General features: G+C 42.1%; 1 long non-coding RNA gene across 1 annotated transcript in view; it reads left to right on the top strand.

Annotated features, from left to right (window-relative positions):
• LOC138414085 (uncharacterized) overlaps positions 1-9,764 on the top strand; it is an 83,116-nt gene extending 73,352 nt beyond the window's left edge. The window contains exons 3-4 of the long non-coding RNA XR_011246487.1: positions 144-291; positions 3,947-9,764. This is a non-coding gene — a long non-coding RNA (uncharacterized lncRNA). The remainder of the gene's footprint in view (positions 1-143; positions 292-3,946) is intronic.
• The last annotated feature ends 4,385 nt before the right edge of the window (positions 9,765-14,149 follow it).

The raw sequence follows: 14,149 nt of genomic DNA, 5'->3' as shown, positions 1-14,149 counted from the left end.
TCATTAAAAAGGGGGGAGAAGGAACAGGTGAAGTTAACTGGAATAATATATTTTACTTAACCCGATATGTCCCAAACGTTATCATTTCAATGTGTAATTAAAATTATTAATGAGATATTTTACATTTGTTATTTTTTGTTCAGAGTCTTTGGAATCTGGTGTATATTTCACACCTGTAGCACGTTCAGTTTGGACCAGCCTCATTCCACGTGCTTAATGCCCACGCGTGACCAGTGGCTCTCGGAAGGGACAGTGCAGCTGCAGAGCACTTAGAACAGTGCCAGGCACATAGTAAGTGTTACTCAAAGGTTACTGATTATTTTACCTTCCAAGTATTTTTCAAGTCACTCACTTCTCTCCTTCTCCACTGACATGCCTTAGACCAACTTATCATCATCATCTTTGCCAAAAAAGGTGGATGAGCTTCCTAACCTGGCCTCCCCGTATTCACTAGCCACAGCCCTCGGCCGTCTATTCTTCATACTGAAGACCAAGAAATCCTTTCAAAATATGTATCTGATCATTTCCTCGCTCCATTGCCCCTGAGCCTTCCCTGTACCGTATTCCTGCCTCTCTGTGCTTCAGCCACTAACCTTTGTTCTGTTCCTTGGACTGGCCAGATACTTGCTGAGCCCTTCCCTCCGGAACCCCCATTGGTACTTCCTCTGGCATCCCTGTTTGTACTTCCTCCCTCTTTATATCTTCCTCAGGAAGCCTTTTCTGGTGGCTTCCAGTCTCTGTCAGATGAGTTTGTTAAAATGCCGTCATAGAATCATGTTGCTTTTTTTTTTTTTTCCAAAGCTCTTATCTCTGTAATTTTGCTTTCATAGTGCAATAAATTAATTAACCTGTCTACTGTCCCAACTAGACTTTAAATTCTTTCAGGGCAGACACTGCCTTTGTTTTTGTTCACCATTTTGTCCCCTATACCTAGCCCAATGCCTAGCACCTTGCTGACCGTCATGAAATATTTTTTAATAAATAACTGAAGTAAGTAAATATGCAGTTATTGTACGAGACCCTAAAGAATCAGAATGAAGGGAATTTAAAACCAGGAAGAAAGTGCCACAAGGCCAGCTTTTAGTTTAATTTAAATTCTTTTTTTTAAATGTCTTTATTGGAGTATAATTGCTTTACAATGGTGTGTTAGTTGCTGCTGTATAACAAAGTGAATCAGCTATACATATACGTATATCCCCATATATCCTCCCTCTTGCATCTCCCTCCCACCCTCCCTATCCCACCCCTCTAAGTGGACACAAAGCACCGAGCTGATCTCCCTGTGCTATGCAGCTGCTTCCCACTAGCTATCTGTTTCACATTTGGTAGTGTATATATGTCCATGCCACTCTCTCACTTCATCCCAGCTTACCCTTCCTCCTCCCCATGTCCTCAAGTCCATTCTCTACATCTGTGTCTTTATTCCTGCCCTGCCCTTAGGTTCTTCAGAACCACTTTTTTTTTTTTTTAGATTCCATATATATGTGTTAGCATACGGTATTTGTTTTTCTCTTTCTGACTTACTTCACTCTGTATGACAGTCTCCAGGTCCATCCACCTCACTACAAATAACTCAATTTTGTTTCTTTTTATGGCTGAGTAATATTCCATTGTATATATGTGCCACATCTTCTTTACCCATTCATCTGTCAGTGGACACTTAGGTTGCTTCCATGTCCTGGCTATTGTAAATAGTGCTGCAATAAACATTGTGGGACATGACTCTTTTTGAATTATGGTTTTCTCAGGTTATGTGCCCAGTAGTGGGATTGCTGGGTCGTATGGTAGTTCTATTTTTAGTTTTTTAAGGAACCTCCATACTGTTCTCCATAGTGGCTGTATCAATTTACATTCCCACCAACAGTGCAAGAGCGTTCCCTTTTCTCCACTAAATTCTTAAAGAATAAGAGCAGAGGAATTCTAGAGTAACTCCCCATGTAATAAGATTCAGAAAATTTCACAAATATGGAAATAACAACATTTAGACTGACATGAGACAAAGACAAGCATGGATTGTGCCCTTAACCACCCCAAGCATGGAAAACCAGCCTGAAAAACTGAAAAAAGGAGATGAGGAACAGGAAGGAGTATTGTGAGCCACGTTCTACTTCTCATGTGCCTGAAAAATTAAGTATGAGTTGAGCATGGGGAAGCATTGGTGGTAAAGGAGGCCTGGGAGCCAGCTTTTATGCTATGGTCCTGTACTATTTTCTTGCAAATAGTTGAAGTATCATGGAAATTCTACTATCTCAGCAAATAGCAATTAAATGAAGTTGGTCGATGAATCAACAAGTATTTGTCTTCCATATTATATGTGATGAGAATACAGAGGAAAACAAGGCAGCTGTGGTCTCTGTATTATAGATTTAGGGATGCCGTCAGTTCTTTCTTCCTTCCCTCTCAGTCTTATGTCAACTGAGCCCAGACCCGAGAACTAGATTAGGATTAAAGTACAGTGTCAGGACATGTAAAATAAGTGACAGTAATGGTGGTTCAGTGACTCTCACGAATAGGGTAGGTAACTCATTCTTCCCACTCACCTTCTAGGAGATGGTGGAGAAACCGAGTTGAAGAGTTCTCCAGCACTGCTCCCTCCTGGAGTGTACAGTGCATGACTCCTCCTCTCTAAGAAAACGTGAGAAATAGATGAGCATATCTACTCATTGCTAACACTGAGTTTCTAGCCTTATCAGTTGAGTGGAGAGAGAACGCTAGAAAGAGGAACATGTTGGAAATGGGAGGAGGAAGAGAGATCAGATGACTTCCATTCGGGATGAGCTAAGTTATTCTCCGATAATAAATTAGTCACAAAATTCTCAGCGGCTCACCTCAGCAAAGTTTTAGTTTGTGCTCACACCGTGTCTGCTGTGCATTTGGCAGCCTGCTAGAGCGACTCCCCTCCAAGCACTGAAAGAAAGCCGCTCTGTGGTCTCCCCATGACTTCCAGATTTCCAGGTGATTTCTAGATTGCAGGGGAAGACAGAGCAGGCGTTCACTGCCTCACCCCAGAAGTAACATTCACGTGTGTTCACAGTCCATTGTGCAGAGATAGTCACATGACTTTCCCTAACTGCAAAGAGGGCTGTAAGATGTTGTCTTCTATGTGCCCAGGAAGGAGGACAACTAAACGTTCACATACGTTAAGAATGTCCAGGGCTTCCCTGGTGGCGCAGTGGTTGAGAGTCCGCCTGCCGATGCAAGGGACACGCGTTCGTGCCCCGGTCCGGAAAGGTCCCACGTGCCGCGGAATGGTTGGGCCCATGAACCATGACCGCTGAGCCTGCGCGTCCGGAGCCTGTGCTCCACAACGGGAGAGGCCACAACAGTGAGAAGCCCGCGTACCGCAAAAAAAAAAAAAAAAAAAAGATATAAATGAACTTATTTACAAAACAGAAACAGACTCACAGATTTTGAAAACAAACTTATGGTTACCAAAGGGGAAGCATGAGAGTGAGGGATAAATTAGGAGCTTCTTTCAATTTTAATTTCTAACTTAATGCATATCTTCCTCACTGGACTGTAAGCATCTAGCAGCGGCCCCTCTGTCCTATTTCCTGCGGAACCCTCAGCTGGCAGGGAGCGAACATTCCATAATGTTTTCTGAACAGAAGCATCAGTCAGACCATAAGACGGCAGGAGAGGGCACAGGTAGAAGGAGCACTGTGGTGACTCGGGAAACTGTGCCCAGGTGGGCTCTGATTGTGTCTGGCCACGGCTGTGGGGGAGCTGTGTGGATGCTCCGTGTCTCTCGATGTAGCTAGAACTCACCCAAACAGCGTTAACGTGAAAGCCCGTGTAATTGTAGCTGCTGGGCAAAGTTGATTGCAGTATAAGGTGATAACAATATTGAGCATTTCTTATATAATCAAGCAGAGTTATTTTGTCTGTAGTTTAAAGTTGTTTGAGGTTCAAGATTACTTAATTAAAAATTCTGGTTTGTTTCCAGAGGAGTACAGGGACTAGAAAAAAGGAGCTGTTTCATGAGACTATTCGAAAGAATATAACTCCCTGAGGAAGCATCAGAATCCACATGTAAGTTTTTGTACCTAAATTGGTAAAGATAAACTGCTTATAGCAACACATCTGTTATTTCTGCAGCTTTCATCCAGCAGTGTGCCTCCACAGCCCCACCCCTTTTATCTAGTTGCAGGGTGGTTGGGACGTGGGATGCTGGGGCATCATTATATAACCCAGGGATTTGCAAATTTTATTTATAAATACTTAATGTTTTGTGGGCTATACAGTCTCTGTCGTAACTACTCAACTCCACTGCTGTAGCCCCAAAGCAGCCATGGACAATACTTAAAACATGAGCATGGCTGTGGCATTGCTTTTATTGCTGTGTAATAAATTACCACAAGCTTAGTGGCTTAAAGCGGTAGACATTTATTATCTTACAGTTTCCATAGGTCAGGATTCAGCTTAGCTGGGTCCTGTGCTCAGGGTCTCACAAGGTTACAATCAAGGTGTTGGTAAGGACTGCAGTCTCATCTGAGGCTTGGGATCCTCTTCCAAGTTCAAGTGTTTGTTGGCAGAATTCATTTACTTGCAGCTGTCTAATTCATGGCAGCTTACTGATGATAGACAAGCTATCTATCTCATCTAACTCATCTCAGCAGGAGGCTTAGGAAAGGCCTATACCATCTTTTAAGTGTTCACCTGATTAGGACAGGCCCACCCAGAGTGGTCTTTCCTTGGTTACCTTGAAATCAGCTGATTAAAGGCCTTAGTTACATCTGCAAAATCCTTTTATCTTTGCTATCTAAGGTAATATAATCATAGGAATGATACCTCATCATATCCACAGGTCCCACCCACACTTGAGGGGAGGAGAGATTTCTACAAGGCATGTATATGATAGGGGGTTGGGAATATTGGGGGCCATCCTAGAATTCTGTCTACCACATCTGTGGTCAAATAAAACAGCCTATGGGGGCTTCCCCGGTGGGGCAGTTGTTGGGAGTCCGCCTGCCAATGCAGGGGACGCGGGTTCATGCCCCGGTCTGGGAGGATCCCACGTGCCGCGGAGCGGCTGGGCCCGGGAGCCATGGCCGCAGAGGCTGCGCGTCAGGAGCCTGTGCTCCGCGGCGGGAGAGGCTACAGCAGTGAGAGGCCCGTGTACCGCAAACCAACAAACAAACAAACAAAAATAATGTAAAACAGCCTATGGACACTGAAATGTGCATATCAGAAAATAATATTTCTGATATTCTGTCACAAAAATAATATTTTTGATTATTTTTTTCGACCCTTAAAAACAGTAAAACCATTTTTGTGGGCTAGAAAAAATAAAAGCCAAGAAACAGGTAGCTGGCTGGATTTGGCCTGTGGGCTATAGTTGGCCATCCTCTGATATTAATCTGTAAAATGGAGTAAGATAGACCTGGTAGCTTGGTTAAGAAATGGTTTCTAGAACCAGATGCTGGATCTAGAGGGTATGGCTTTGCAATGTGTGGGAGCAGTGCTGGAGTTTAAGGGTGACCTGCTGGGTTATAAAATGCTAGATTCCTTCTCTCAGAGGTTGTTCTTCCTGTGACTTGGAAAGATCTACGCCTGAACAGACCAAAGACCAGAGCCACTGCCCTAAGTGCACATCCCATATGAGGACAGGGGGAAACCTGAGAAGCTGGGCTACCAAACAGCCCGAAGCCCCATATCGCCCAGTTGCCTTATGAAGGTGTCTCCTTTGTGCTTATCCATGCAAACTATAGCTTCTTTGCCTTTTTCTGTTCAAGTGCCCGATCGAATCCTCTGTGGGGCTACTACAGCTTCACACAGTCAATCAAAGAGCAGCACGCTTTTTAGTGTTACTGAAAATGTAATTCTGCTGAAATGGAATTTATGGCATAGGAAACAATCATTTGCTCTTCACATCACAAGGCACAATGATACTTTCAGATAGTTGGGTTGTACATCTAGGCTAATTTTCATATTGTTCAAATCTAAATTTTCGTCTGCACAAACCAAAAGATTAAGGATGTGAAAAACATTCTTGCTGCAGAAGCTCAAGAAAACTATAATAGTACTGTGGGAAACATTACATCTTAGAATCATGGTATCCTGGTGTAACCACAAATGTGCTTATCAAATGTTTATATGGTGCTTACTGTGTGCCAGGTGCTGTTCTAAGCATGGTACAGATATTACTTTATTTAACCCTCACACTAACCCTTTGAAGACAGTATTATTATTGTCATTATCCTTGATAAGGAAAGAGAGGCACAGAGCACAGTTAAGTAGTAACTTGACCAATATCTCCTGCTTAGTAAGTGGCTGCCCTGGGATTTGAACCCCAGCAATTTCATTCCAGAGTCTGTTCTCTCAACTACTATCCTGTGCTACTTCTCCAGCATATAATAATAATTTTAAAATGTTTCTGGAATATGCTGATGTAATTCGTGGCATACAAATAATTAATAAGATATTTTAATGAAAATACTGAAATTAGTGTGAAAGGTCTTGAAGGTGACATCCTGCCAGGTGACTGAAGTGGCCAATTAAATGACCATCTTCCCTCTTGTCTAAGCTTCAGCAGGCTTGTTGATTAGCTTGTCAGCATGTCATCCAATATTTCTAACGCCAGCTTTGAGATGCTTTTCCAATAATGCCAATATCAGAATCTCAATAAGGATCAGTTACATGGCACACATTTGCCATAATTGTATTAATAATTCATCAGATTTTTTCAATTGATGTAGAAGTTTTTATTGTAAAATTATTCAAAATTTGTTACATTTCTATAATACGAGTGAAGATACTGAAATAACCATGTGATTTTATCAAAGACAAATTTGGTTCTATTCAAACATAAGATTTCTGATAGAGATGCCTGTTCTCAGAAGAATACTAATAATGTTTCAACTACCAGAGGCTTAGTTTTTATCAGTTGAAAGAGTTCCATTGTCAAGACATTTTCCAAAGACCCTAAATCAAAACAATGCCATTGCAATTTTCCGTGACACTTTTTTCAAAATGAAGAGGCAGAATATTTCTCCATGTGAAGTTTTGCATTTTAATCAGAACTGAAGAGAAAGATAAAAAGTGAATGGTTGGGCTTCCCTGGTGGCGCAGTGGTTGAGAGTCCGCCTGCCGATGCAGGGGACACGGGTTCGTGCCCCGGTCCGGGAAGATCCCACATGCTGTGGAGCGGCTGGGCCCGTGAGCCATGGCCCCTGAGCCTGCACGTCCGGAGCCTGTACTCCACAACAGGAGAGGCCACAACGGTGAGAGGCCTGTGTACCACAAAAAAAAAAAAAAGTGAATGGTTTAATTCTAAAAATAAAAGAATTTTATAAGAAAATTACTAGTAATGTTAAATAATCATCGTGATGTGGATTTAGTGAGACTGATAAGGGAATAGGAATTAAATTACCTACCTTTAGAGGAGATATATTGAAAAGCCTTTAACAATTTTGTTTTATTTGGAGAAAACAACAAAAACTTGTAAAAAGAATGATCTGAAGAAAGCACGGAATAATTTCTAGAATATTTTATTTTCTATTATTATGAAGACTTTTCAAAATGAGATCCTTATCTTAAATTATTGCTTGAATACTTGTTTGCTGAGTAGAAGTAGAAGAAAACAAAATTCCTCAGAAATATTTTCATAGATAAACATATTAATACTTCAGGATTTCACACTACCTGGTATGACTCCAGTTCATCAGATCATTTTTGCTAACAACTTTTGGGAATTACTAAAGTAATTGATATAAAAATCTCTCTTGATAATCCAAGTGAATTACTCAGACTTTCCAAGAGATGTTTGAAAAGGTAAAGAATAAATTCTAACTTCACAAGTTGAATTCTACAAATGAGCGTAAAAATGGAAAACTCTGTCAATCAGCTTCAGCAGGGATGATGAAAATGACAAAAATTGTATTAACCCAACTGTAATTTTTGGCAGAATTTTGTATTCATTCTCATTTACTCTTGTCAGTAAAAGGTGACTGGTTAAATATATAGCTTACAAAATTTAATTTTTCTAATTTTTGAGACTTTCTAAAAATAAATTCACAAATAAAAAGCATGATTTGTCAGAACATGAATTCAAACTTGGGGCTTGTTGTAAATATGGTCACCATATGAGTGTTCTGGACCAGAAAGAATGAGGCCAAGAGGGAGTCACAGTGAATGGAAATGAAAGAAAAATGAAGTGTGGGTGATTTGAAGATTAATCGGGCCTTTTTTCTGTCCAGAAGAAAAACATTGCAGACATAAGACGATTCTTGATAAGGTAATAATCACTTACTATAATCAAACTCTATGTACTTCAGCTAGAAACTACTGAGCACTAGGAAAGAGCCATTAGGCATTGTTAAAGCAATTGATCACTTCCATCATTGTTTGTATGGCTGGAACTTCACAATCAGAACGTATCATACTGCATAATGAGGCCTGCTGAACTTCACAAATTTGGAAGGACAAATTGGCTGGATGTTTACAAAACTGTAAGGCTGACATTTCCGAATTGAATGTCGACAGAGAGTAAAAAAAATCATAATGTACGTACATTATCTAGGCCCCCCGTGTTGGGATAACGCATATAAATCTGACATTAGGCATGAAGAAAAGAAGCAAATAGTCTAAAAGATCTGGTAGTTAGTGTTTTGGAACAAGCAAAGGTTTCTGGCTGGAGCGGTGGAAAACACTCCTATTTCCTGAATAGAAAGTTATGAAATGGTTCATTCATTTGTCCAACAAATATTTATTGAGTGTGTGTATGTGCCAGGCACCATTCCAGGCGTGAGAAATATACTAGTGAAAAAGATGAATCATAGGGCTAAGGGTCCAGCAAAGCCACAGAGAGTGAGATAAAAATATCGTTGTGTGAAAGCTGGATTGACTTTGTAAAAAAACAACACAGACTTTATTTACCCTTTGTATTGCCACTGTTAAGTACTACTGGATGTCATGTAAATACAGTCAAACTTCTAATTAAAATTTCTTTTTCATGGAAGTTATATTTGACTAATACAGGTTATGCCACGGAATTGCACGTGCTTCTTTTAAAAAATGTAATATTTAACTATCACACAATCCCAGAATTCTGTTCATCTAGTTTTTCAAGAGAATTGTAGGCTGTTATACATGATCAACCAAATTAAAACTGATCTGCAAAAAAGCAGATTTAGCATATATGACCTAGGAAAATTCCAACTTTGAAGAAAACGCAAACTCCATACAGCTCCACTTTATACTTTCCTATAGTTAAAAGTGTTTCCAAGGAATCCACACATTTGAAAAATATTTCTAATGTACTAAGTTTAAGATGTTTGCATTATTTCTCACATGTACCAGGAAAATATTCTGATAGTTTTCTATAGACTAGTCCTGAAAAGCAAATAAAAATTTCCAAGTATTTCACACAGTGCTTGGCACATAATAAGAACTCATTTAATACTTATAGACAAGAGCAAGCAAATTGGGTATGACAAGTTAGCATCACAATAATTAAGTAGTGGTCAGATCCAGTTTTATGGAATCTGAAGCTTATCTAATTAGGGGGTCCCTCTTTAAAAGAAAGAATACAAAATCATACATATAAAATTAGCCATGAGAGTGAATGTCTATTTAGAATAAGAAAATAAATTACCTCAAATTATAATATTTAAAATGATAGACGATGACAATGAATTTCTAAAATATGTTTTTGGCTCCCACCAGAATGTTTCATTTCATCATATTTATCAATAATCTACGAAATATAAAAAATGAATCTGAAATGAAGGCACACAAAACCGGAACACAAATGCATTTTTTAGAAGGCTGCTATGTTTTTTGGGGTTTTTTTTGCGGTACACGGGCCTCTCATTGTTGTGGCCTCTCCCGTTGCGGAGCACAGGCTCCGGATGCGCAGGCTCAGCAGCCATGGCTCACGGGCCTAGCCGCTCCGCGGCATGTGGGATCTTCCCGGACCGGGGCACGAACCCGTGTCCCCTGCATCGGCAGGCGGACTCTCAACCACTGCGCCACCAGGGAAGCCCTGCTATGTTGTTTTGAGCTACATAATTGTGTGACCAAATTATTCTTATTACATGTAGTAATTTAAGAATTTTGTCACTGGAACACTTGTTCTGCCGTTTTGCTGTGCTAGAGGCAGATTTGTGTGCCACTTCATATGGAGCTGCCAGACCTCATGGGGACAGGATGTATCAGGTATGGTAAGATCTGATCCGGTAGACACTGGGGTACGTACAACATGTGACTTCACACACAGGTGTACTCACTGCTTATCGTACCACTATAAGCTTGTACCCTACGAACACGGGAATTCTATTAACTTCTGTTTAATGAGATCCCATCAAAAGATAGAACTATGTATGTTGTGTTTATAATTGCATATACTGCATTATTGAGCATATGTCTAACAGAATGGGACTCCCATTTTGACTAGGCACTGTTGAGAACTGAATGCCCCGCTTAAATTAGACATGTCTGACAATTAGAAAGCTTTTCCACAGACGAGCTATATTTTAAATCTTGTTTTTCCTGCACTAGCCACAATCTACCAGGTCTGGATGCTCTAGGACAGGTTTTTCTCTCTCTCTCTTTTTTTAATATTTATTTATTTATTTGGCTGTGCTGGATCTTAGTTGCCACACGCGGGCTCCTTAGTTGTGGCTCACAGGCTCCTTAGCTGTGGCATGTGAACTCTTCATTGCGGCATGCATGTGGGACCTAGTTCCCTGACCAGGGATCGAACCTGGGCCCCTGCACTGGGAGCACGGAGTCTTAACCACTGTGCCACCAGGGAAGTCCCGGACAGGTTTCTCTTAAAATTCTACCCCTGAACCTGGACTTTGTGTCTGACACTAAGTGAGCCAGCACAGTGCAGGTAGAGTTGGAAAAGGGTCAAGTGGCCTTCTAATTTTAGATGGACCTCTTTATCCATTTGTTTCCAGACTTGGGGCCAAGTACCAATGTTTGGGTTTCACAGCATTCACCTGGCTGCTTGTGAATGGTACCAACTGCTGTTAAGACTAGCTCCCTTCCCCAGACCTGCTCACTGGCCAAGAGAACTTTACCAATGGGTTGGCACCTAACGTTGACACCGATTTGCACAATGGTGCAGTAAAAGGCATCCTTCAAGTCCCTTTTCTTTGTAGCTTATCAATAAAGGGGAATCAGAGCTTGTGGCAACTTGGAGATGGAGACAGCCTATCAACAGGGATTGTACCTGGGACCTTGATGCAGACTCATGCAAGAGAGGGAAGCTGTCAGGAGGGCTCTCATGCTGAATCACCTCCCACCCCTGGTACTACTGTTATGCCCTGAACCCTTTGGCCCAGACCTGCCAATTCTCTCCCTGTCAGGGCTGGATCCTACTAACCATCTTCCAGTCCCTGACTGGGGTCCTGTTCCCTCCTGAATGCACAGCCTGGACTTTAGAAAACTATCACCCTCTTGTGCGGCAACTCTTTTAGCTCACCCTAACCTCCAGATCCTTCCAGAACAGATGGAGCCGAGAAGCAGTGTGATTCTTTCGGATCCTTGCTTCTTCTCCTGACAATGAGCAACAGGTGCCACTCACTTGAAACTTTCCCTATCACTCTGCCTGGATTCCAGGGGGAAAAGCGTGTCCTCATACTGCATACTAGCTTTCTCTCCTGTGTCTTTCTCCTCTGCCTGGGGTACGCTTTGTCCCCTTCTTCATCTAGCTAATTCTTCATCCTTCAAAATACTCCCCATCTATCACCTCTTCAAGAAAGCCTCTTCTGACACCCCTGAAGTCTGGATTTGGTCCCAGCCTGCATGCTTCTATGACAGCCCTGCCTACCTCTGCCGTGACGCTCAACCCACTGCCTTTCTAGGCTGACTGCCCACCCATCTGAGTTCCCAATAACTACGACATCTTGAAAAGAGGAATTACATCTTTTATCTTTATATTTCGATGCCTAGTGTCCAGTAAATATGCAGTAGGTGTTTGTTGAATGAATGAATGAGATTTATTGACTTTGGGGGGCATCAAACCATTCCAGACCCTAGTGATCTCAAATCCATCATATTCTGCAGAAACTGATTGAATATCGATCCCTTGCCATTGCTTCATATTTTAAGGAAAGGTCTTTTGAAAATATGATATGCAGCTGTAAAACAACAAAACTGATTCTACAAGCCACACATAAATATCAGTCTCATTATTTTATAATCATCCTTTGTAAGTGACTAAGAAAATTTGAAATGATTGAGTTGCACTCAGATTTGAACACATGCTTCAAGAATCATAACTTTGCTTAGTATAAAACTTAATAGTTTTAATTACAATTGTTGGGAAGAATCAGGCTGGCAGAGATTTTCAAATAGGATTTAATTTCATTTCTATCATAACTTTACCTGGTTTATTCCTATGTCCTAGCTTTCAAATTCTGTTTCTCAGTGAAATCTACACCCGTGTCCTTGGAGACTCTCGTCATTGACATAAACCTGCTGCACAGAGAAGACGCTATGCAACTTACTCAGTTCCACAAAGTGTATTGAATACTTGCTACTCACACTGTGCCATTACTGCGATAAGATCACAGAGACCGGATATTTGTATACAATATTTTTTGTTTTTGAAGCCTTCATTTCTCAATTCCACAAACATTGTCACACTTTCACATGAGTTCATCAGACACTGCTGTAAATGCCATGGTGATAGGGACAGGGGAGATCAATATGTTCCTGATTTCAGAAAAATTCCAGTTTAGCTTGGGAGATAAAATACACAGATGTAACATGTTTAACATCAACACTGAAGTTTAATAGCAACACGAACTGATAACATAACAAACATCCTACGATTAAGTCCCATCCCTCCTGGCTCTCCCTGGCTTTCGGGGTTCACCCTCACAGCAAGCCAGGCTGTGCTAGAGAGACAGGGGTTTCAGACGTAAGCTGGTGTTCGAAAACAGGGGCAAGTTACTGCCTTCAGTTGCTTCACTTGTATCTAGTGTGCATAGAATTATTGGGAAGAGTAAACGTGGAAAAGCAGGTAGAAGTGGTGGTAGAAAACTCTCAATTCCTGTTCTCTTTCTTCTTCTAGTTTCTAGACGAACTAAGTACAGCCTGTGCTAAAGCAAGTTCCCAACGATCCAGGTGCCTGCCACGCCTTCCCCAGGGTTACAGGTGACACCAGCGCCAGCCCCGACACAGTCAGCCGAAGGCAGCACTGGTTGGGGGTGAGAGAAAGAGTGGCCAGATTCTTCAGTCTATAGAGAGTGGTGTTGGCGACAAGAAGATTTCCTCTCTTCTCTGTGGAAGAAGGAAGAGGGGGCCTTCGCCCACCCCTAAGCCTAATTGGAGGGCAGGGGGCTTTGAGAAACTCTTGTTTAGATTGGGGGTGTCAGCACCACAGGTAGGAAGGCAACTCGCTGCCCAGCTGAGCTGTCATTGCCTGCCCTGGAGCTACTACTGGGGCAGAATGGGGTGTTTGGAGGATTCCTCAGGGGAACCTGAAGGTGAGGGATGTATTCAAACATGGAAATTAGTGCCACTCTCTTCACGAAGTAGGAAGAGTTGCGAGTAAACCTGGGAGGGAAAGGATGAATGCAAGCCCACTCGCATTCCCAGGGGCCTCTAGAGGGTTTGGAGGAGATGGAACAGGACCACGCTGTTGCCCACGGCCCCCAGGAAGGGGCGGGAAGTAGAGGAGGGGCGCTGGTGGCTTCTGGGGCCAGCCAGTCAGTGCCTTTACTTAGAGAACTGGCTGAAGGCATGGATTCCTGGTTGGGCCAGGTCACGACTGCCTCTTTGAGATAGTCCTGGGGACAGAGGAGCTGGGGTGAAACTGAGCAGCACCCCAAGAAATCTACTTCCATCGTCTATAAGGAAACCACCGTATAAAATCAAACCAAATCAGAATGAGGTCTGAGAGCCGCCCTACAGTGGTACCACTCTCCCATCAGAGAAGACAGCTTTGAGGGAGAGGAGGCTGGAAATGTTTCAGAATGACACCAGGCCAGCACGCTGATGCTCTCCCCCTGCCAGCGCTGGAAGAAAGGGCAAGAAGTGGGATTTAAAGCACCTTTCTGATAAGCCCGAAACTGAGCTGGGCTTTTATAATCAAAAAGGATTGCAAGTTATAAAAATCTGCCCAGGATGTCACTGGCAGAAGAAAAAGGAAGGTGATTTGACATAGCACAGCTGGAGTAATGATGGGAAGAAA

This window comes from Delphinus delphis, chromosome 5 (genome assembly GCF_949987515.2).
Source record: "Delphinus delphis chromosome 5, mDelDel1.2, whole genome shotgun sequence".
In the NCBI taxonomy this organism is placed as follows: Eukaryota; Metazoa; Chordata; class Mammalia; order Artiodactyla; family Delphinidae; genus Delphinus; species Delphinus delphis.
This window is presented reverse-complemented; position numbering and strand designations above follow the sequence as displayed.